This window comes from Spermophilus citellus, assembly GCF_964194105.1.
Source record: "Spermophilus citellus genome assembly, chromosome: 3".
NCBI lineage: Eukaryota > Metazoa > Chordata > Mammalia > Rodentia > Sciuridae > Spermophilus > Spermophilus citellus.
The window spans coordinates 136,735,370-136,760,114 of NC_138184.1; positions in this window are offsets into that span (position 1 = coordinate 136,735,370).

Genomic DNA, 24,745 nt, shown 5'->3' on the forward strand with positions numbered 1-24,745 from the left:
AATAAAAGAATTCAAGTAGAGTGTGGTCAAAAGGGATATTTCACCAAAGAAGATACCCAGAGGCAGCCATGAAAAGGTGGGCAACACCATTCACACTAGGGAAATGCAGATGAAATCCATGATGAGATAGTACTGTGCACCTGTCAAAATGGCTAAAATAATACACAGTGACAACATCAAATGCTTTCCAGGTGCAGGGAGCCTGGAACCATCATGCATGGATGGCGGGAACATAAAATTCACTCTGGAAAAGAGTTTGACTTTTTTTTTTCTTTAAAAACTAAATGTATGATTTTACATCTCCTTTCCTCTTATATGTAATTGTGTATAATAATACAAGTGAAGAAATGATTTACAGTAGAGGGGGTAGAGAGAGAAAAGGGGATGGGAGGGGAGGGGAGGGGAGGGGAAGGGGGATAGTAGAGAATAGGATAAACAGCAGAATACATCAGTCACTAGAATGGCAATATGTAAATCAATGGAAGTGTAACTGATGTGAAACAGCAATCGGTATACGGGGTAAAAATGGGAGTTCATAACCCACTTGAATCAAATTGTGAAATATGATATATTAAGAACTTTGTAATGTTTTGAACGACCAACAATAAAAAAAAAAACTAAATGTATGATCCAGCAAAGGGTCTCCTAGGTATTTATCTCAGAGAAATAAAGAGATGAGTCCATTGAGAGACCTATACACAATGTTTATGTCAACTTTATTCATAATAGCACCACACTGAAAGCAACTCTGATGTCCTTCAGTGGGTGAGTGCTTAAACAAACGGTAGTGGCCCGTACTGTGGTGTTCTGCTCAGTGAAAACCAGGAACGTGCTTTGGATGTGCATGATGATTTCACTGAATCTCCAGAGAGTTATGCTGAGTGAAAAAAGCCAACTCTAGAGGTTGCTAATTGTATGATTCCACTTTTAGAACATTCTTAAAAGGACAAAGTTATAGAAACTGAGACAAGATAAATGTTTTCCAGAGGTTAAGGAGGGGGTGGGGAGGGAGAAATAGGGCCAGTGGAGTATGAGGGCCCCTAAGGGGCTGTATCCTTACTGTGTCGATGTCAGGACTTGGCTGTGATATTATGGCACAGTTTCATAAGAGGTTACCATCAGAGGAAACTGGGTAAAGGGCAAGATTATGAATGACTTCTTATAATTGCATGTGATTTATATGACTATTTCACAATGAAAAAAGACCACATATGTCCTGATTTCACTTATATGACATTCTGTAGAAGGCAAAACTGAAGGGACACAAACCAAATTTCTGTCTTGCAGGAGCTGGGGAGGGTTGGCTTATAGTTGACTACAAGGACAATGAGGAGATTTTTTGGAATCAGAAGTGTTCTCTATCTTGATTATAGTGACTATATGTAATTATCAAAAGTCAGATCAGACCACCAACAAGGATGAATTGTACTAAAGCTCAGCCTCAATGTAGCTGTTTTTAAAAAAAGATCATGGGGCTGGGGATGTGGCTCAAGCGGTAGCACGCTCACCTGGCATGCGTGCAGCCCGGGTTCGATCCTCAGCACCACATACAATCAAGATGTTGTGTTCGCCAAATACTAAAAAAAAATAAATAAATATTAAAAATTCTCAAAAAAAAAGATCATGTGAGAAAAGTGATTTTTCCCATTTTTTTTGGGTGGGGGGCTCTGAACCCTTTCTCCAAAGGAAGTCTTATCTGTGTTTTTAAATATGTAAAATAGATAAAATTGTGGTCTCTACTTGAGACACCCTATGAATTCCCTTTCTCTACCAGCCCAGGTGGTCCCCTGAATCTTAGGAAGAATTGAAGAATGTTGTTCAAAGTCACACAAAGTAGACTTGTCAAATCCTCTGGCTTTGTGAGTTGTGGGGCCCAAGGAGGCAGCAGGAGCTGGGATTTTCAGTCATCGACATGGAAGCCCCAAAGCCAGCACCAGACACCAGCCTATGCATGAGAAACTTCACCAAGAGCTGAAAGCTGCTGCTAAATGCTATGCAAGGACTGGCAGGGGGCGGCATTATTAAAAGCTCAGTGCGTCACTGAAACAGAGCAGCTGAACTCCATGTGAGGATCCCAGAGGCACTCAGAGAAATCGAGGAATCTGAGCAAGTCAGCCTTGGCTGACGGTACAGGAAAGGCCAATGTGAATGTGTGCAGGGAGAGCAAGCTGCAGTCAGGTACAGCCCCTGCAAGCTGCATCCCTCCCATCGCTTTCTCTCCCCTGAAAGGAGAGAGAACTACTTATGTTACAATGACCTTAGAAGCAAGAGGTTCTTGTGAGCCATCTACATATTTTAGCTCCATCCTTAAAGAGGAATCCTCTCTACTGAGCCTGTAGCTCCTGGATGATCCCGGTGGATTCTGCTCCTGATTACTCTACATTTGCAGCTGTCACCTGCATTTTTTTTTTGAATATTTTTTTCCTGAATATTCATCAGGCGATGGAAGTTTGTGAATTTGGTATTGACAAGGTGGGTTTCCAAAGAATTGCCTTTATATAGTCAAAGGGCAGAGCCAGGCCTTTCTATTCCAAAGACCAGGGCCCCGGGTTTCCCCTGATGGTAACATCTTAGGAAACTGTGCCATAATATCACAGCCAGGTCCTGACATCGACACAGTAAGGATACAGCCCCCGAGGGACCCCCATGCCAGTATTGCAGCTTCACTGGGTCTCTTCTGTCCCTGATAGACATATGCTGCTAAAGAATGTGTTTGGAGACTGAAGTTGCCTGATCACCATAGTGATGAAGTGATGCAGACCTGCTACTTGCACAGTACAGGGTGTCCTGCTGCTAAATACACAATCAGGAGCAATGAGAAAGGCTGAAGTTGCACTCAGCCTGGGAACATTCCTGTCAGTTATGAGCATCCTGAAGTTGCAACCATTGGAGAAGGGACCCGTGAAATTCTGGTGAGTTCTGAAGACCTCTACCTGGCTCAGTCCAGTCTTCCTAACCAGCCTGATTTGGAGAAGGCAGATGGTAGAGCAAGCCCGCCCCGGATCTCAATCAGAAGTTCTGACAAGCTGGCCTCATCACTGGAAGTCAGTTCCCACATGTTAGGCTTTAAGCGAAGGGTGTGCACATCTCCATGGACTCTTCCTAATGACCCCAGAAGGCAGGCACTATTGACCCTGCTTTACAGATGGGAATTGGGGCTCAAAAATGTAAGTAACTTGACCAGTATGTGGCTGAGATAGGATTACAGTCTTAAAGTTCTAACTGAAGCCTCTCCAATTCTTTGGGTTTTTTTCTTTTTTCTTTTTTTTTCAATCTGCAAAGTAGTAATAACACAAGGTCTCACCCTTGTTGGTAAGTCCAAAGAAAATGAAGAATAGATTCAGACAGATGGCAGATGAGACTGGCTATAGAAGGCAGGAGAGAGAGAGAGGGGGGGGGGCAATGACAGGTGCAGAGGCTCCAGGTGAAGAAGAAGAAGGTGGAGGCTTCCCAGGCCAGAGGGGAGCAAACCTTAGGTATGGGGCTGAGGAACTGGCCCAGAAACACTGACAGAACCCAGAGTCCGGAAACAGCAAAGTGCATCTGGGAACAGGTGGCATTTCTGGATAGAGGTAGATTCTTCCAGCCATGGTACAGGGACAACAGGCCAGCTGTGAAGAATGACAGGAAGCAGCTCAGCCAGGCTGAGGGTTTAGAAATCCCAGCCACTGTTCCGTGCTGTGTAGACCAACTGTTGACTTCTCATCACACATTCACCTCCGTTATCCCCATTTTAACGTGGAAGTGGGGACCAAGAGAGTGTAGACAACTTGCTCAAAGTCACACAGTTGGCATTCCCACTCAGTGGCCCTGGAGTTCTCGAAGCTGGTGTGTTATTCATGTTTAGAGAATATGACAGAACTCTATCTTCCTACTCAAATCAGAATAAACGATGCAAGGAGAGAAGATTTTTTTTAATTAATTTTTAGTAGTTGTAAATGGACAACATGCCTTTATTTTATTTTTATTTTTATGTGGTGCTGAGGATCAAACCCAGTGTCTCACACATACTAGGCAAGCACCCTGCCACTGAGCTCCAGTCCCAGCCCTAGGAGAGAGGATTTTGATGTAAGAAAAAAAAATTTAAGTTTCAGAGGAAAACACACCTGAACATTTTTATAGTCTTCGAGTGGGAAAGCATCAAGCATGATCTGAAGGTTTTCAACCATAAAGGAAAAGAATGATGAATTATCCACACACAAAAAAATGTAATACTACTCTGATAACAATAGAACAACATAAATAAAGGCAAGAAATTTAACCACCCAACAAAAATTCTCAAACTCATTAAGATACAGTGCAAGGATTTTTTAACTGAAGTAATTTATAGCTGTGGAAACCCAGAGGTAATCAAAAAGTCAATCAGTACATTTTGGTAGGTCCATAAAATGAAATGATGAATGGTTTGTGAGCTGACATTGAAAAATAGCCAACATGCATTGTTAAGTTAGAACAAGTTGTAGAAGAGTATGCACAATAACATTAAATGGATAACATTTTAAGATAATGCATACCTAAAGTAGTAAAAAACAGACCATTTCTGGTGATTATCTCAGAGGGATTTATGAGGGACTTTTACATCCTATGTAACTCAGCCTTGCATGTTCAGATATTTTGAAGCCAGTGGTAATCATAAATAAAAATAAAAATGTACGTAACCCTGGGTTATTAATGCCCCACCAACATCCCACTGGCGCCTCCGTACAATTCTTGGAAGATGACACATTCCCTCTGAAGTTAAGTCAAGATATTTTTGATAATAATATTTTTAGTTCAAAATAATAAATAATTAGCAAGCAAGACACGTTAAAATCTCCAATCCTGCCATTTATTAATTCATTTTAAAACAATGAGGTTGCGTTTTTGAAATGGGTAGGTTTTTCTTTGCTAAATCATTTGGAACTCGACATAGGAATGTTCACGGACCAGGCTGTTGTGTAGCACATAATCAAGCTCCTCTTCCCTCAGGCTAGTCCCAGCCTCCAGAATGCAGCCTTCCCCTTGGTTTGCAAAGAGATGAAGATTAGTGGAGGTTCAAATCAAGATATGGGGCACAGGAGTGATTGTGGTGTTGCCTAAAACCACCCCAACTAGGAATAAGACAAAAGTGGGGGTTTCAGCCCAAGGGGCACATATGCAAAGGAGGTACACAAACACTGGTTTTATGGCCCTTAGATTCCTCATCAACATCAAAAGTTTAATGGTGGGAGGCTGGGGTTGTAGCTTGGTGGTAGATGGCTAGCCTAGCATATGTGAGACACTGGGTTCGAGCCTCAGCCCCACATAAAAATAAATAAAATTACCCTGTCTCTAAAATATGAAAAAGGGTATGGGGATGTGCTTCCGTGGTTAAGTGCCCCTGAGTTCAATCCTTGGTATTAAATAAATAAATAAACAGATAAATAAATTAAAGAACAAACAAACAAAGGTATTGTGTCCACCTACAAATAAAAAATAAAGAAAGTTGGATGGAGAGGAAGCTTTAAAGAGGACTTTCAGCAGAGCTCTCCCTGTGCTGTGATCCCACACCTGCTGGATCCAGGGAGAGAAACTTAGATGGGACTGCTCAGAAAGTTCACTCAGTACACCGGCAGGGAATGGTCCCAAGGGGACTGTGCCTGCCACCCACTGTAAGAGCAGCAGCGAGGGCCTCCCAGAGGTCTCCAGGGCAAACACATGCCACATGGCGGGCCACAGGGCAAGGCTTTGGTGGGATACCTGATGGGCAGCCTGAAGAAGAGAACAGGTGGAAGAGAAGCTGAAGGATCCTTAGGGGCTGCCCAGCAGCAACAGCCAATCAGCTAGAGGCAAATCCACCACCTGGGTCAAAGGAGCTGCAAATGAGAAGCTGTTAGTAGCAGAGAGAATTTCAAAGAATCCAGGGAACAGCCCTGTGCCATGTGCCATCCTATACCATATGCATGAGAGAAAATCACAGTAAACATCAGTGAGGCCCAGAAAGCAGGAAATCATGTATGAGTATCCGGGCCAAGTAAGAATCCCCTGGCTCTTCTCGTTCCCTCCCAGAGCTCCCCCATAGAGGGTTCAGAAATGCAGACCACTGGGTGAGAACGCTGAGCTCTGTTCTTTCCCCAGCTCTGGTTTTCTGCAGGCCTTAGAAGCAATCAGGGAAATCCCTGACTTGGAAAGAAGCTGAGAATTTGACTATTATATGGACATGAACCTTTCTCAGCCCTGAAGAGAGAAAGCAAAGTGCTGAAACTGTACATGATGGCAAAACTCAGCATCCTAGCACCCGCATGTCATGGGTCTTCTTAGGTGTTCATCCAAGCCCTAAGAAAATGTACAGGGGCAGGGAGAGAACAAACTGAAGTTGCTTGGTGATTGCATCCCTAACCCATATGGAAGTTCATCGTTCCGGCATGCATGAAGTTTTCAGGATAGAGTGGGAGGCTGACATATAGGAAACAAACCACAATTCCCCGAATTGGCTGTGGGTACATAAGGAGCAGAGAGAAGGTGGAAGAGGTGGGTCACTTCATCTGAGGAATCCAATTAGACTTCAGAAGGGAAGGGAGGTTTCAGTGGAACCTTAAAGGTGGGATGGAAGTTTGCGGGGTGGGGCGGGGAGGGTGTCACCACACACCAGGGAAAGGCCAGGCCTGTGCAGAGGCACAAAGGGTGTGCAGTTTACCACAACTGGCTCACTGTGGCTGGCACCCAGGGCACCATGAAGGACAGGCTGGGCAGGAGGCTGGGAACACAGGCATACTGTGTGTGGAGGGCAGGGAGTGTGTACGGGGTCAAAACGAGGATGGGAACATGGTTAGATCTGGGTCTTAGAGATCAAACCAACTGGAAGAGTAATCCAGGAAAGGCCAGTTGTTGCAATTTCCAAGCAAAAGACAGTGAATTAGTGACTGCCATAGTTTGGAGCTACAATGTCCCCTCAAGGCCCATGTATTAAAGGCTGGGTCTCCAGCATGGGGCTTTGGGGAGATGGTGCTTTGGTGAAGATTTTAAGAGGTGAGACCTAGTGGAGGTCTTTGGGTGACTGGGGCCAGGCCCTTGAAGGGGATTGTGGGACACCAGTTTTTGTTGTTGTTTTTTCTTACTTCCTGGCCATGAAGTAAACAGTTCTCTGCCATGCGCTTACACCATGATATATTGCTCACCACAGACACAAAGGCAATGAGAACCAGTAATCACAAACTAAACCCTCCACAACTGTGAGTCAAAATAAGCCTTTTCTCTTTGTAAGTTGATTATCTCAGGTGTTTGTTATAGTGATGGAAAACTGACTAACACGATGACTCTACTGAAAATGATTGCACTGCACACTTAAAGCAGTAAACTTATGGCCCATGGATTATATTTCAATAAAAAAAGACAGTGGAAGCTGACACTAAGATGGTAATAATGAGAATGAAAATCAGGGGAAAAGATGCCAGAGATATTTAAATAATGGAATAGTTTTCCAACTTCTAACACCCAGAACCATTCTCCAAGAACTATCCATTTTACTCCATATTCTTAGTTGTTCTCCCTGCAACAGGGTTAAATGTTATTTTCCTAGCAGTTATATAATAGGGAGGCTTCAGGGAAAATCCCCTCCATGGGTCCTGCTATTTAGCAATATTTTTTCCTTATGTTGAAGGCAGCTGAGACAGACAGACTTGTATGCTGGCTGGAGGGAGTGATGAGTTGTAATGATAATTTTTTGTTTGTTATATGACACCAAGTACACAGAATGATTCACATTTTTTCAAGGTAAAATTCACATGGTATACAGTTAACCATTTTAAAGCTTACAATTCAGTGGTATTTGGTACATTTGCAATGTTGTTCAATCATCACCTCTCTTTAGTTTCAAATTTTTTCACCATCCCAGACCAATACCCCAAACTGATTAAGCAGTAATCCCTTCTCTCTGTCTCATTAGAGACACTGATCTTCTTTCTGTCTTTATGTAACTACCTTATTCTGGATATTTCTTATAAAAGGAGTCACATATTATGCAGCCCTTTTATGTACTGCATCTTTCACTTAACATTATGTTTTCAAAGCTCATTCAAATCATAGTACATACCAGTATTACATTCATTTTTTATGACTAAATACTACTTGATTGTATTGATATACCATAATTTATTTATCTATTCATCCACTGATGGTACATATCTTAATTCATAATCTTGGGCCTTGAGGGGACATTCTAGATACATATCTTAATTCTTAATCTTTAATCCCCATTACAATACTATGGAGATTTGTTTGTTTGTTTGTTTTTGGTGTCCAGAATTGAACCCAGTCCTTCACCACAGAGCCACATCCCCAGCCCATTTTTTATTTTTTTTATTTTGAGACAGGGTCTTGCTAAGTTTCTTAGGGCCTCACTAAGTTGCTGAGGCTGGCTTTGAATTTTTGATCCCTCCTGCCTTAGCCTCCTGAGCTGCTGGGATTATAGATGTACACCACCATTCCTGGCTTTTTATTTATTTGTTTATAGAAAAGGAAACTGAGGCACATAGACATGAAGTGACTTGTCCAGAGTCACAAAAGTAGAGTGAAGTAGCACAGAGATTGGGTCCCAAGCAGTTTGGCCCACTGAAAACTGTCTTTGAGATCAGTGAGTGAGACTCTAAAGGCACATGTGGAAAGTTAAAAATAAAAACCAAATAAAATAAAAATAATTTTGGTTTTTTGTTTCTAAGACTGAGGAAGAGAAAAGTGAGGGCAAGAGAAGGGTGAGCAGGAGAGAAAGTCCTGGTGGTGCTCTGTGGAGTGCTGCTGTCAATGACAATGTCTCAAGACCAATGTGGATTTTAAACAGTTCCCAAACATCTGCTACATGCAACCCACTGTTTTCATTGTGGCACTGGAGGGACTGAGAAAGCAGGAGAAAGTTCTGTGCCCCTGGTTTGGATCAAAGGAACAGTAGAAATAAAAAGATGCAGAGAGAACAAAAACTTGGCAAAGAAACTAATTAGGAGGAGAACTGATCATGAAAAAAACAAACAAACAGCAATTCAAAGAAATCTTTCCAGGGTTTTGGATGTTTGCAATCTGTGGGAAAAGGTTTGGGTCAAACTTATCTAACTCTTAAGAGGTCCTAAGACTTTGATTGATATCAGTTCATATCATTGTATTCATCAGTTTTGCATTACTATAATAAAATACCCTATGCTGGGTGATTTTATAGAGAAAAGAGGTTATTTTGGCTTGGAGGTCCAAGGTCAAGGGCTACATTTGGGGATGGCCTTCTTGCTGGCAGAGTCCTGAAATATGTACGACACCACTTGACAAGACACAGAGCACCTGCACACGTGTATCTTCTTGTGTCTCCCTCTTGTAAAGCAATGGGTTTCAATCATGAGCTCCATCCTGATGACCTTATTTAACACCGATCACCTCCCAGAGGTTCCACCTCCAAACAACAGAGTCTAATTAAGTTTCCACTCTCTTAATACATGACCATGGGAATTAAATTAAACACCACACTCAAACCATATCCAGACCACAGTAACTATATGAATCGAAGTTCCAGTACAGAGCTGCCTATCATAGGTTGTTCCGAGGCACTGCTGGGATGACTCCGCTCTCTTGAAAATACATTGTACGTCACACCTCTTCCACTGGCTGGTGTGGCAATGGGAAGGTGGAAACTTAGCTGAGTCTCTAGGGAACCCTCTGAGCCAGGATTGATAGAGAAAACCTCACCACTCCTCCCCATCTACTGAGGTCGAAGAAACAAAGACTCAGTTCATTAGGCACAGAAAGCCCAAATTAATTGCCATAACTAGGCTCTAGAGCAGATATCTCAGGGCAGAATAGGAATCAGGATCTTTGAGCCTTCCAGGTACCACAGAGAGTGGAGAAGCAGGGCAGGGCACTCCCAGAACAGATCCCAGGTGTATAGTGGGTGTTGGGAGGAACTGTTCACGCTCAAACAGTCAAGCAATGAGGAGTGAACTATTAATTCAAGCCCAAAGCAAAACTAAGTCTTAATCATTAATATTGCAACAGACTAACTCCTGGATCATTCACATGGACCATTAGCCATCCTCTGCACACTGTGAGGAGCACCGTTCTTCTAGGTTGACAACAGTACAGCCTGGAGCTAACACAGCAGTTTCTGCCATCATGGGAATCTGAATGATTCAAATAATTGACCTTGAACATAGTGATTTCACTCTTATGTAACCTCTGCCGAAACTATTACATGTAATGTCTACCCGATTTCCCATCTTTTCTTACTTCTACAACTTGTTAGATAGGTCAACCTAGAGAACTGTCTGAGAAAAGGGCCATAAACAATCACCCATAGACAGAATGACCAGCTGCCGTGTAACCAAGAGCCATCCATCCTGGGTAGCATCAAGATCCCTGTAAGCCACTTGCCACATATTAGGCAGTCATTGTCCATATCAGACCCAGCAGTCAGAAGCTCTTGTTCTTAAACTCCACATCCAAAATAGATACACTAAGCTGGGCACTGAGGCACACGCCTGTAATCCCAGCAGCTCAGGAGGCTGAGGCAGGAGGATGGCGAGTCAGCCTCAGCAACTTAGCAAGGCCCTGATCAACTCAGTGAGACTCTGTCTCTAAATAAAATACAAACTAGGGCTGGGGATGGGACTCAGTGGTCAAGTGCCCCTGAGTCAAGTGCCCCTGCATCAAGTGCCCTCAATCTCAGGTACCAAAAAAGGACACTATTTTTAAAATACTTCCATATGTTATATTAAGTTAATGTTTACATTGTGAGACTTTTTGGGGGTATGATTTCTGCTCCTCGGAGCTTCTGTTTTAAAAGAATAAAAGAATTAAAACATCTCCAAACTTTTAATTCAACTAATTTTCACAGCTCAAGAAACAAAGGCTTTAGCAGTTTGTTTTATGCAAGTTTATAAAACACTTAAAAGAAATGCAAAAGCATTAAATATCAACTTGCCTCCTGTAGGACAGAATGCTATTTCCATCCTGGCCTAGACAGTGTGTATGAAACTTCTGGAGCATTCAGACGGCCTCCCAAGTACAGTCAGCCCTTCGTTTCTACTGAACACGTACAGACTTTTTTTCTCATTATTATTCTTTAAACAATGCATCATGAAAACTATATACTTGGCATTTATGTTAAATTACATATTATACATAATCCAGAGATGATCCAAAGTGTATGGGAGAATGCACTTAGGTTATATGCAAATACTACCCCCTCTTTAGTCGTATTTAATCTCAAGTGTCATCAAAGCCTTGAGATCCAAGCATTTGGGTGTCCTTTGTGGGGGCAGGGAGGTTCTGGAGCCATCCTCCATGGGTACCAAAGGATGACTGTACCTGAAAGTGGGAGGCAAAGGGAATGGGCCAGACAGAGGCTGTCTCCTCCCATGTGCACCCCTCTTCTGCATGGTTTGATAGTCAGTGTCCCGGGCCTGGAGATGGAATCCCACCCCACTGGTTGGATCAGAACTGAAACCCAGTGTTTCCAAGTTGAGAGCAGGAGCTTAACTTCGCAGTGACTTCGTCTGCTTGAGTGTAGGACTGTGGAGTTTTCAGTGGGAAAACTCAGCTTTTCATCAGATTTCACTTTCTGGCTGATCCCTCATGGCCTCCCCGTGCAGTAGGCAGAACTGGTACTTTGATCCCAGACACCTTACAGGAAAGGTGCCTGAAACTTTTAAAAGTCACCACAATTAGTTCAAGCCCGCAGATTAAATTCAGAACCATGTTTTCAATCTATGTCCTGTGGTTGCGTACTATTTCTATGCCCCTCCTCCATCATCTGCTGTTTTCCCCAAAGGGAGCTAAGCATGGCCCCTGCCAGATACTGTCCTTCGTGTATTTTTTCCTGGCACCCTGAGCCTTTAGTTAGCTATGAATTCTGCTCCGAGCTTTGTGCCCCCAATCTAAAAATTGTTTTTAATGTCAGCAAAGTACACATAATATAAAATCTACTATCTTAAATGTTTAAATGTGCAGCTTGGTAAAATTAATTATGAAAGGAAAGTGACCACAACACTCAGAGCAACCAAGAGATCTTTATTACAGCAGTGCAACAGAGGAGAAAAAAGAGAAAGAGAAGAGAGAGAGAGAGAGAGAGAGAGAGAGAGATATCAAGAGAGCAAGAGAGAGAGGGGCCCGGCAGGAGGGAGTTTTTATAGCCCAAATTTAATGAGGTCTCTGGGTCTGTAAGCTGCCTTGTTGGCACAAGGGGGGTTGAGTGTTCAGCCTTGAGTGGGGGCTTGGGCATTTGGGCTTGAAGCAAACAGGTGATAAAGAATCAGACGGAGGGTTAGAGAAGCCAGGTCATCCTGCAGCTAACTTTGTTTGGCATGCCCTGCAGACAGCTTACTCAGCCTGTCATGCACCTAACAAATTATATCACACTTAGTAAAATTCATTAATCAATTAAGGGTAGACCATGATACCCTTAATTGATTAATGAATATAAAATTAAAAAAAAAGAAATTCTGGACTTTACTGCTTGTCATTTCTACTTTTCACAAAACAAATGGAAATACATGCTTTTAATATTCATAAGGCAAAAACCACTGCTCTAACTTGTCCCCTCTGGACTGCTCCAGTCTCCTCCTGACTTGGCTCCTCCCTCCAGGAGGAGGTGACCCAGTGAACCTTTCACCCCTGGTAGGTTCAGTTCCAGCCATCCTTCTTGATCATGCTGGCCCCCAGACCAAAAACTCGGATAACCAAGTTTTCTCAAATCCTACAGAAGAAAGTCCATGTCTCAGTGCTTTAGTCAGCTTTTTTGCTGCTGTGACTAAAAAGACCCAATCAGCACAATTGTAGAGGAGGTCTTAGTCCATAGAAGGACAGCTCCGTTCCTCAGGGATCCGAGTAAGGCAGAGCATCATGGAGAAAGAGTGTGGCAGAGGGAAGCAGCTCACATGATAATCAGAAAGCAAAGGAAGGGAGGGAGGAAGGGGGAGAGAGAGAGACACTACTATCCAGATAGAAAATATATACCCCATATATGGGCACCAAAACAGATGGTAGACCAATGGTACAGAATAGAGGACACAGAGACTAACCCACAAAACTACAATTATCTCATATTTGACAAAGGTGCCAAAAACATACATTGGAGAAAAAAAATAGCCTCTTCAACAAATGGTGCTGGGAAAAGTGGAAATCCATACAACAAAGTGAAATTAAACCCCTATCTCTCACCATGCACAAAACTCAACTCAAAGTGGATCACGGACCTAGGAATTAAACCAGAGAACCTGTGCCTAATAGAAGAAAAAGTAGGCCCAAATCTCTATCATGTGGGATTAGGCCCCCACTTCCTTAATAAGACTCCTAAAGTGCAAGAATTAAAACCAAGAATCAATAAATGGGATGGACTCAAACTAAAAAGTTTCTTCTCAGCAAAAGAAACTATCTGTGAGGTGAATAGAGAGCCTACAGCTTGGGAGAAAATCTTTACCCCTCACACATCAGATAGAGCACTAATCTCTAGGGTATATATAAAGAACTCAAAAAGCTAAACACCAAAAAAACAAATAACCCAACCAACAAATGGGCCAAGGAACTGAAGAGACACTTCTCAGAAGAGGATATACAATCAACAAATATATGAAAAAATGCTCATCATCTCTATCAATTAGAGAAATGCAAATCAAAACCACTCTAAGATTTCATCTCACTCCAGTCAGAATGGCAGCTATTATGAAGACAAACAACAATAAGTGTTGGCGAGGATGTGGGGGAAAGGTACACTCATACATTGCTGGTGGGACTGCAAATTGGTGCAGCCAATATGGAAAGCAGTATGGAGATTCCTTGGAAAACTGGGAATTTGACCCACCTGTCCCTCTCCTCAGTCTCTACCAAAGGATTTAAAAACAGCATACAACAGAGACACAGCCACATCAATGTTTATTGAAGCACAATTCATAATAGCTATGCTGTGGAACCAACTTAGATGCCTGTCAGTAGATGAATGGATTAAAAAAACTGTGGCATATATACACAATGGAATATTGCTCAGCGATAAAAGAGAATAAAATCATGGCATTTGCAGGTAAATGGATGGAGTTAGAGAAGATAATGCTAAGTGAAGTTAGCCAATCCCCCCCCAAAAAATGCCGAATGTTAAAGGAGGCTGACTCATAGTGGGGTTTGCAGAGGGAGTATGGTAGGATTACTTGAACTCTAGATAGGGCAGAGGGGTGGGAGAGGAAGGGAGGAGGGGGCATGGGGTTAGAAATGATGGTGGAATGGATGGACATTATTATCCAAAGTACTTGTATAAAGACATGTATACTTTGTATACAACCAAAGATCTGAAAAATTGTGCTCTATATGTCTAATATGAATTGTAATACATTCTGCTGTCATATATTTAAAAAATTAACAAAAAAAGAAAATATATACCCTATAGCCACGCCCCCAGTGAATCACTTCCTCCAGCCACACCCCACCGCCTCCAGTTACCACCCAGTTAATCCCATCACAGATCCATTCACCGATTAGGTTAAAGCTATAAAATGGTCATTTCCCCTCCAAACCTTCTTGCATTATCTCACATGTGAGCTTTTGGGGGACATGACATGTAAACCAGGGTACTTATATTAGTGAATCTTTATCATGAATCTTTATCCAGTGACTCCAGTGTTGTCACATTATTCAACTGACCCAACATCCATTCCCAAGCCCCTTCTCCTTGGTTATCTTCCTTTATAAAGGTTAGGAAATCTAAAAACTCGCCTTCATAGTCTTTCTTGCAGCAATGAGTGACTTCAGGAAAACTTTTACATTCTTAGTTTAAAAAACAGAAACAATTGGGACTACCTCTTCATCTCTCTTCCTATCTTGGATGAGTATGTGATCTTAGGAACTGTGCAGCCATCTTGTGACTATAAAGCAACAAGCTTGGAAGATGGAGAGAGTTTTGATGACACCATTAGACCTCTACATCAATTCTAGACTGCCTACCTCTAACCTTCTTAAGTGAGAAAAATAAACAAATAATAGCATATTCATTTAAGTCTCTGTTCGTTTTCTGACTGCTCTCTAACTGGTACATCCAGTCTTTCCCTAAAAATATAAAGAAAAAAAGACACAAATAAAATCAGTACGTTGAAAAATGATTTAGTGAGTACCAATGGCTATGGAAATCATTTGGCAAAAGTTGATGAAAAAATTGTTACAGTTTAGGATCAGGCTGTGAGCCCTTGAACCCTGATCAAACTGAACAAAAAAGAGCAACAATTATGTGCACCTGGTGTACACAATTGTGGGCACTCAACACTCTTTATGAAGAGGTTTTGCCTAAAACCAAACTGAAATTTTACCAAACCCCTTAAGTTAATTACCAGATTACAGGAAATACAAAGGAACCAAGAAAAAGTTAAACACTAGCATGGGATGCCATCAGGAACTCCATGTAGAGATTTCTGTAGAACATACCACGAGTCCCATGATTCTTCAATAGGTGAAGAAAAGGGAGAGTCCCCCAACCCTCTGCCAAAAAAGGAAAAACTAGCAATGGAACAAAAGAGGGAAACTATCCATTAAAGGAGATAAGAGACATATCAGTCCAATGCTGTGTTTCAACTCTGTTTAGTACCTTTTTCAAACAGACCCACACTTTAAAAAACTTACCAGGCCTGGTGATGTAGCTCAGTGGCAAAGCACCTGCCTAACATCTGTGAGGCCCAAGGTGCAATTCAAAGAAGAAAAAGAAAAACCTATTAAACAACCTCATGGGAGAATTTGAACACTGACTGAATACTTGATGTTATTGAAGGATTACTGTTAATTTTTACCTATAGCAAGAGTATTGTGGCAATATATTTTAAAAAGCTAAGTCCCTAAGATACTGCAGTAGCAGTCCAATTAATGAAGAAATCACTATATGGCAGGCACCACAGTATAATGATTATTCAGGCAAAAGTCAATAGATGCTAAATTTAGTAAATAAAAGTAAAAAAAAATGTTGTGGTCTAAAAGTATCTTCCCATAACTGTAAGGGGAAAAACAGGACTTTACGGAACTATCTGTAGTGCACACCTATATTAATATTCCATGGCTACTGTAACAAATCACAAAAATTTTAATGGCTTAGAATAACACACTATGTATTAGCTTATAGTCTAAAAGGTCAGAAGTAAAAAAAAAATTTCCTTCTATTTCTAGTTTGCCTGTTTAAAAAAAGAAATCCCAAAGCACATATATGAAAATTAATAAGAGCATTGTAGCAAAGTTACTGGACACAAGACAGAAAAATAATAGTTCTACATACCCACAAGTTTTCATTGTAACTTTAAATACGGCATTTATAAGAGCATCAAAAATACTTAAAAATATCCAGCAATAGCAATAAATCTAATAAAAGATGTGCAAGATTTGAGTGGTGACTATTATAAAACTTCACTGAAACTACTGAAGATGTAAATAATCTGAGAAAGATGTCATGTTTATATATCAGAACAGTGGTTCCTAAACTTCAGTATTCATTGGTACCCTAAAACACCAGAGGACCCCAAAGAGATTTTGTGTGAGTGAAGTCTACCTCTATTTACTATATCGAGTTAAAATTGATATTAAAAATATGTATTAATTCATTGAAAAATAACAAACTCATCATGTGCTAACATGAATAACATTTGTATGAAAAATATATATTTTTTAAAAATAGTGAGCTCTCTGTTCTGGCCCAGATTACTTGGCAAGTGGCCAGCCCTCTGCACACAATATTATTTCCACTTGGAAAGAGCTAGCGAGGAGGAACCCTAAGGACTGTAGGGCTCTTCAGTTCTTGCGGTGACAGCTACTGCTACTGGAACAATTTCTAGCACCAACTGCACTAAATTCTATTGATGGTAACTTCCATGTTTTAGCCCCTTTTTGAGCCAAATCCCATAGGAAGAGATTTAGAATTCTTGTTTAAACCTCTCATTAACTATAAGTGGTGTAGGTGTTAACAGCATTTTACAGGTCAAGAAATTGAGATGCAAAGAAGTTGGGTACCTTTCCCAAAGCTTCATAACTAGATGTGTGACAGCTGGTCTGAGCTTTGCTTCAGGCCTTTGGGGTTATCATACCTTCCAGTGGCTGTCATAAAATGGGACACTAATATTTCTGTCAGCTACAGAACTCCTCACCCCAGGGGGAGAAGCCATCTCCAACTGCAGCCTCATTCGAAGAGAAAAAAAAAAAAAAAGGTTTTTAATAGCCTAAAGCCTATCTGAATGGATAGTGTTACTTAGGAACCTGTGTTGGTACTCAGAAAAGCTACTCAGTAGCTCATGATCCAGCCATTCTACTGCTAGGAATTTATCCTGAGGAAATCAGACGTGAGAACACGTTTGTTCATAAGGTGCACACTGGAGGGTTATTTATATTAGTAAAAACCATTTGCATGTCCAATGATAAAAACCTGATTAAATTATACATATGTGCATCCATATTACATATACATATACATATACATATACATATACATGTGCATCCATATTACAATAATCATGAAGATGTACTGGGTGATTTACCATGTGCCACTCCCTGTTTTAAGAGCTACATGCATACTAATTCATCTAATCTATGTGAAAGGTTACAGAGTGATCCTTACGAATAGATAGTACAGGGATATTTATGAGTTGAAATGTTCATGATCTCTTGTTGAATGAAAAATACACATTACAGAACTGTTTTTAAACTGTAGATGTGAAAAGGCAGTAATCAGGACTACTATGTGAAATTACTGTTTTTATTTTCTTCTTTGTGAACTGAATACTTTTCACGATAATAATCATCTATTGATTTTTTTAAAAAAATAAATACATAGGGCATAAGATGATGCCTGAGGACCTGATGGTGTCAGATCTCTCCAGGAGGCGGGGCCACCGAGAAACAAATAGGAGCCTGAACCTAGCTGGCACCATGGCCAGGGAGCCAATGACCCCGGGGACTGACCACGGGAGTCCTCAGCAAAGCCAGGAGACCCAGCTGGTCCGGGTCTGCCCTGGCCCCGCCCCCGGCCCCGCCCATGATCCGCCCTTTGCCCCGCCCTTTGCCCCGCCCCCTGACCAGAAGCTCCTCCTGTTGCAGCGATCACCATCAAGGGTGCCCGGCCTTCTGGACAGCGCTGAAGCAGTTCCAGAGCCGGATACATTCAGGACTGAGATCAAAGCTCTTGTTCCAGCTTTAAGAGGCATTCACTGTCCTACTCCAGCTGACTCCTCAGCCCTGCGCTCCAGAAAGGCCATTTCCTTCTGATTCCCCATGTTTCCATGATGCTTTTTCCTCCTTTTTTACATTTTCTAAACTTACCTTTCCCATTCTCTGCTTCAAAAATGCATTTTCTTTATTCTAAGCTGAGGAATGATGCTGACAAAAACTACCACAGTGTTTATACACCTGCTATAAATCTAAGTGTAGTAGCAAGAATTAAGCAATTTCTTCAAGATCAGCCCAGGCTGTCTGTGATACTCGCAAAGCACTTCTGTATCCATGACCTCCCCAGAACGGTGAGGCTGGCTGGGCAGGTAGGATTGTCTTTGTTTTAGAGACAGAAAGCCGAGTGAGTCTGGTTGCTGGGAAATGGGAGGTGGATGGGGGTGGGGAGGCCTAAGAATTCAGGTCCCCCGAATCCTCCTGGGTACAGAAAGCATTGTCTTTGGGGCACACTTGTCCCAGCTGCCTGAGTCTGATTCAGATCAATCTGAGGTTCGGAATTTCATCTCCTCTCTAAAATGCAATTCTGAATTCCTCAGTGCCCGGGAAAGGCACTGACGAAGCCGGCAGTCTGTGGTTGGAGGATCAGATATGGGTATACACGTGTGTGGTCTATTTGAATCTATAAGCCTGGTGAAAAAGCAACTGCCAACAAGTGGGGCTTAAAGAGATTTAAGGTTAAATTCAAGGAGAAATAAACAATGTTGCTCCTACAAACGAATAAGCAAAATCCTAGCCAGATCCTGTGGATGAGGAATAGAAGTTTCCCTGTTGCAGAGGTGTGACCTTTGGCCCCTGTTATGTGGAACTAAAACTACCTCCGCTGGAGTCCTGTGTTCTAGGGTGGATGTACTGATAAGCCAGTGCACAGTGATTACTTTTGAGTCTGAGCGGCCTGTCTCCCTGCCTCCTGCAGTATTGGACTGTTGTTTAAAATATCTGACTTATTTCTTCCTTAAAAAACCCTCCTGGCCCACGAGTTTGTTGTACTGTGTTGGCAAGTTGGGCCCCGGGACTCACCTCTTCCCTACCTTTCTTATAAAAGTGTCTGGCTTCACAACTTCCGTTCAGTGCCTCAGGAGAGGCTGAAAGCAGCAGTAAAGTGGAAAGAATTTTCAGGAAATCCTCAAGCTAGATTCTTGGTGTGACTTAATCTGTCACCAGGACGGGGCTCAGCCTACTCTTAGTGGCCCTGAGCTCAGCCAGGTCCCTGTGTCCTGCTCAAGGCTTGGCATTAAAGAGAGCATCAAAAGCATGAATCCAACTTGAGGAGCTACCTAGAAAAGATCTCTGAAAATATATTTTTGACACACACCTGACTGACATTCTTTTCTTTTCACGGGGGGGTGTGGCACTCCGCTGGGGAAATGGCACTTATGAAGGAGTATGTGACTATATTTTTGTTTCATTTTCATACACAGGGGTTGACGGAATTAAAGAATTGACACCTTTTGCACCCATGCTCCAGACAGCACATGAGTCAAATTGGTCCACACATGTATCCACCCTTCTTCGAGCAATTCATGCCTTAAATGTGTAGGAATTGAATCACATTTTAAATGCATCTATTAAATTTGAAGTTAATGAATTCCACTATGAATTATTTTAAAGTAATTAGCTCCCCAATTTTTTTGTAAACAGCTTTGTCAAGATACTCACTTGCCTTATGCTTCATCCATTTAGAAATGTGCAAGTTTGCTGGCCAGGTGGCCCACGCCTGTAATCCCAGTGGCTCAGGAGGCTGAGACAGGAAGATCTCAGCAAAAACAAGGCACCAAGCAACTCAGTAAGAACCTGTCTCTAAATAAAATACAAAATAGGGATGGGAATGTGGCTCAGTGATCTAGTGCTCCTGAGTTCAATCCCCGGTACCCCCAAAAAAGAAAGAAATGTACAAGTCAGTGGTTTTAGGTATATTCGCAGTTATGTGGCCATCCTATAATCAATCTTAGAACATTTGCATCACCCCTGAAAGGAACCCTGCACCCTTCAGCTACCACTTTCCAGTGGTAGACAATCACTAATCTTTTTTCTATCCTTATAGATTTACCTGTTGTGGACTGTTCATATAAATGGAATCATGAAATCTGTGGTCTTTTGCAAATGATTTGTTTCGTTTAGCACAGTGTGTTCAAGGTTCTTCTATGGTTGATTTGTGACAAATAATATTCCCTTGTAGGAATATACTATATTTTGTTCACCTGTCACTTAATGAACTTTGGATTCTTTCTACCTTTGGGCTCTTATGAATAATGCTAATATGAATGTTTATGGGCAAGTTTTTCTGTGTACACTTGCTTTCCATTTTCTTGGGTATATACCTAGGAATGTGTTAAAATAATTAATTGGGAGGCCTTAGGCTGAGACATATCCAGTACCTTGGGTTCCTTCAATAAGCTAACTTAAACATAACTCAATATAGTAGATGGGGTAGAGAGAGAAGAAGGGAGGGGAGGGGAGGGGGGATAGTAGGGGATAGGAAAGGTAGCAAAATACAACAATTACTAATAGCGCATTATGTAAAATTGTGGATGTGTAACCGACATGATTCTGCAATCTGCATTTGGGGTAAAATTGGGGGTTCATAACCCACTTCAATCTAATGTATGAAGTATGATATGTCAAGAGCTTTGTAAAGTTGTGAACAACTAATAAAAAAAAATAAAAAATAAATAAATAAAAAAAATAAACAGCAAAGGAAAACTTGAGTTCTACCGATCAGAAAGCTCCAACTAACCTCCAACTAGGGACTTTCCACTTTAACCAATCAACTTTATTCTTTGTCCTGTTTCCCTGGACACCTTCTAAAAGTTTCTTCTTGTGACCTCTTACTGAACTTCATGCCAATTCATGAATCACTGAATGCTCAAACAAACTTGTTAAAATTTTAATGAGCCCAGGTTTATCATTTAACAAGTGGAATTGTTGGGTCAAATTGTATCTTTACGTTTTGGAGAAATTGTCAGACTATTTTCCAAAGTGGATGCACCATTTCACATTTCTACCAGCAATGTATGCTCTCTCCATAGCCTAACACCTGTTATTATCTTGCTTTTTGATTAAAACCATCACAGCAGGTATGAAATGATATCTCATGGTTTTGATTTGCATTTCCCTTAGTAGTGCTAAGCATCTTTTCATGCATTTGTACATTTGAATATCTTCTTTGGACAAATGTCTGACACCCTTTGTCCACTTTCTAATTTTTTAAAAATATTTATGTTTTAGTTGTAGTTGGACACAATACATTTATTTTATTCATTTTTATGTGGTGCTGAGGATCAAACCCAGGGCCTTGCATGTGCTAGGCGAGCACTCTACTGCTGAGCCCCAGCCCCAGCCCCACTTTTAAATTTTTAATTAGGTTCTTTATTTTATTATTGAGTTACATGTATTTTTCATACAGGTCCCTTATCAGATATATGATATGCTATATTTTCTCCCATTCTATACAATGACTTTTCACTTTCTGAGCAGTGTATTTTGAAGCACCAAAGTTTTTAATTTTGATGAAGATTATTTTTTCTTTTGTTGTTCATGTTATTGATGTCATATTTCATAAACCATTGCCAAATCCCAGGTCATGAAGACTTACCCCTCTGACTTCTTCCAAGAGTTTTATATTTAGGTCTTTGATCCACTTTGAGTTAATTAGGAGTCCAAGTTAGTTCTTTTGCATATAGATATCCAGTTGTCCCAGCACCATTTGTTGAAAAGACTATTTCTTCTCATTGAATTGTTTTGACACTCTTGTTGAAAATCAGTTGACTATAAAAGCAAGGAATTACTTTTGGATTTTCCATTCTATTCCCTTACTCTTATGTCTGTCTTTATACCAGTATCATACTATCTTGACTACTACAGATTTTAAATCAGGAATGTGAATCTCCAACTTTTTTCTTTTTTTTTAACACATGTTTTTAGTTGTTAATGGACCTTTATTATACCTACCTATCTACCTATTTATTTATATGTGGTGCTGAGAATCAAACCCAGTGCCTCACACATGCCAGGCAAGTGCTCTACCACTGGGCCACAACCCCAGCTCCTGTTCTTCCTTCTCAATGGAAAAAGCTGTTTAAGTTATTCTGGGTCCCTTGAGTCTTTATGTGACTATTAGTACAAGCTTGCTCAGTTTTGCAAAGAAGCCGGCTAGGGGCCTTCCAAAGATTGTGTTAAATCTATAGATCAATTTGGGAAGGATTTCCACCTCAACATTTAGTCTTCTAATTCATGAATATGGGATGTCTATTCATTTAAATCTTCTGACATCTGTCAACAATATTTTATAGTTTATAGAGGATAAGTTTTATACTTCTTTTATTAAATTTATTTCCAAGTATTTTGTTCTTTGTATTATATTATGAATGGAGATTGCTTTTCTTAATTTGATTTTTAAATTTTTCATCATAAATATACAGAAATTTAATTTCTTTTTGCATATTGTGCATGTAATCTGTACCTTAATTAACTCATTTATTAGTTCTAATAGTTCTTTAGTGGATTCCTTAGGATTTCCTATACACAAGATAATATCATCTTCAAATAGAGATAGTTTACTTCTTCCTTTTCAATCAGCATGCATTTAATCTCATTTTCTTATACAACTAATTTTTATTTTGTGCTGTTATTTTATTATTTTATTTTATTTTTGTTATTTTATTTTGTTATTTCATGTTATTGATTTTTGTTTTATGTTATTTTGTGATTTTATTTTATTTATGTTGCCCAGGCTGGTCTCAAACCCATAAACTCAAGTGATCCTCCCTCCGGAGTAGCTGGGATTATGGATGTGAACCAGCACATCTGGTCCATCCTAATTTTTTTTATAAGGTATATTCCATGTATGTATAACTTTGTTTTATTTATTCATTTTTATGTGGTGCTGAGGACCGAACCCAGTGCCTTACATGTGCTAGGCAAGTGCTCTTCCACCGAGCCACAACCTCAATCCTAATTTTTAAAAGTAAATCCTAATGTTCATATTTAGGTTTGCTTAAAACAAAGTCAGAAGAGAAAATAGGGGAAAAAAAGAAAACAAAGCTCAATGTTAAGTACACCTCATTAAAACTGCTTTTAAGGAAACAATTTGACTTCTCTTAAAGCCATCACACAGAGGGAAGGAAAGTATTTGATATGCTAGTCCATTTCCTTATAAGTTTTTTTTCTAGGTGTATATTTGGATGTTGAGCTATAAATAAAATTGAGCTCATACTGTACAGGTAACTTACAATTCTATTCTGGGAAACTTATTGTTCAGTCAAGCCCTTTTCAGGATTAAGACAATTTATGAAGGCCTTTTTAAAAAAATCATAGCCTCATGGGATGAGGGTATTCTGGAGGGTTTGTGGGCAAGGCTGACCCCAACCCTGCTCAGTGACCCAAGGCCACCAGTAATGGCACCCTGCCACAGAGCTTCCAACAGCCTTTCCACCCATGAGGAGAGAATGGTCCCTTCTGTGGGGTGAAAATGAGGATACCACTGGCTTCCTGGATTTCTTGGACTCTTTTAAATGTTCAAATACCCTTCATGTCTGTTTTCTTCTGGTGTTCTTTAGTCCATAGACGAGGGTCCAGAGGCTGTTGGGAATGACCTCAAGGCCAGGGGCATTAGAATGTGGGAAGATAAAACCCTGCCCACGACCTGGCTGGGGAGCTATCACCTCTTCAATTGCTGATAGCCAGCAGCCCTGTGGTTTGCCAGGAATGAACCTCTCCCTCTGCATGATCCTGGGCTGATCTCCTCTGGTCCATGAGGTATGAAAAGCAAACCAATCAGCTGTGGGATAGAAAACAATCTGTCCTGCCAGATTTCTTTCTAGTAGGTTCTTTGTGTGGCTTGTTGGTGCTTTTGCATGTCTCTCCAATCAGTTTGTGTGCTGTGCACAAGCACTCCCCAAATGTTATTTAGATAGATGTGACATTAGCATGTTTCCATGTCAATAAGAATAATTCCATAAGTACAAAATATTACACTGTCTGGTTATATTGTAAACAACCACTCCCCAGAAAGATACTGGAAGCTCTTTGGAGAACACAGCACTAAGTTCTTAATGTACTTCTTTGGAGAATGCTGTGTGTCACCAGCACTGTTGACCAGAGTTACGGTTACACCCCAACTTTCCAACAAGGACAATCCACTGACAATCTCTAGCACTTCACTGTCAGCAGCCAGATGTGGCCAGGACTGTCCAGCATATGGCCCTCTGTTGAGGTTCTTCCATAAACCCCACAAAGTCTGATAGGCTTGGGGCTACAGAAGAAATAGTTTTCCTAATGGGGGTGTGTCAGGAGTCAGCAATTAAGGAGAAAAATTTTAATTTTAATGTCTATCTTGAAAGAAGTCACTGAGGCAATTCCTGTGAGACACAGGTTGTTCACAGATTGGGGAACTTGAGAAAGCACCAGGTGAGCCAGTGTGGACCCACCCAAGTACTGTGCTCTAAAGAGGTCAACCTTGGACCCTCAGAATGAAGGCCAGGGCAGGCACAGGAGCAGAAATCTCTCTGTGTTGCCAACAACTTCCTGAAGTCTTGTGGCATTGCTTGTGGTTCTGAGGGTGCCTGGACAGACCCTCCACGGT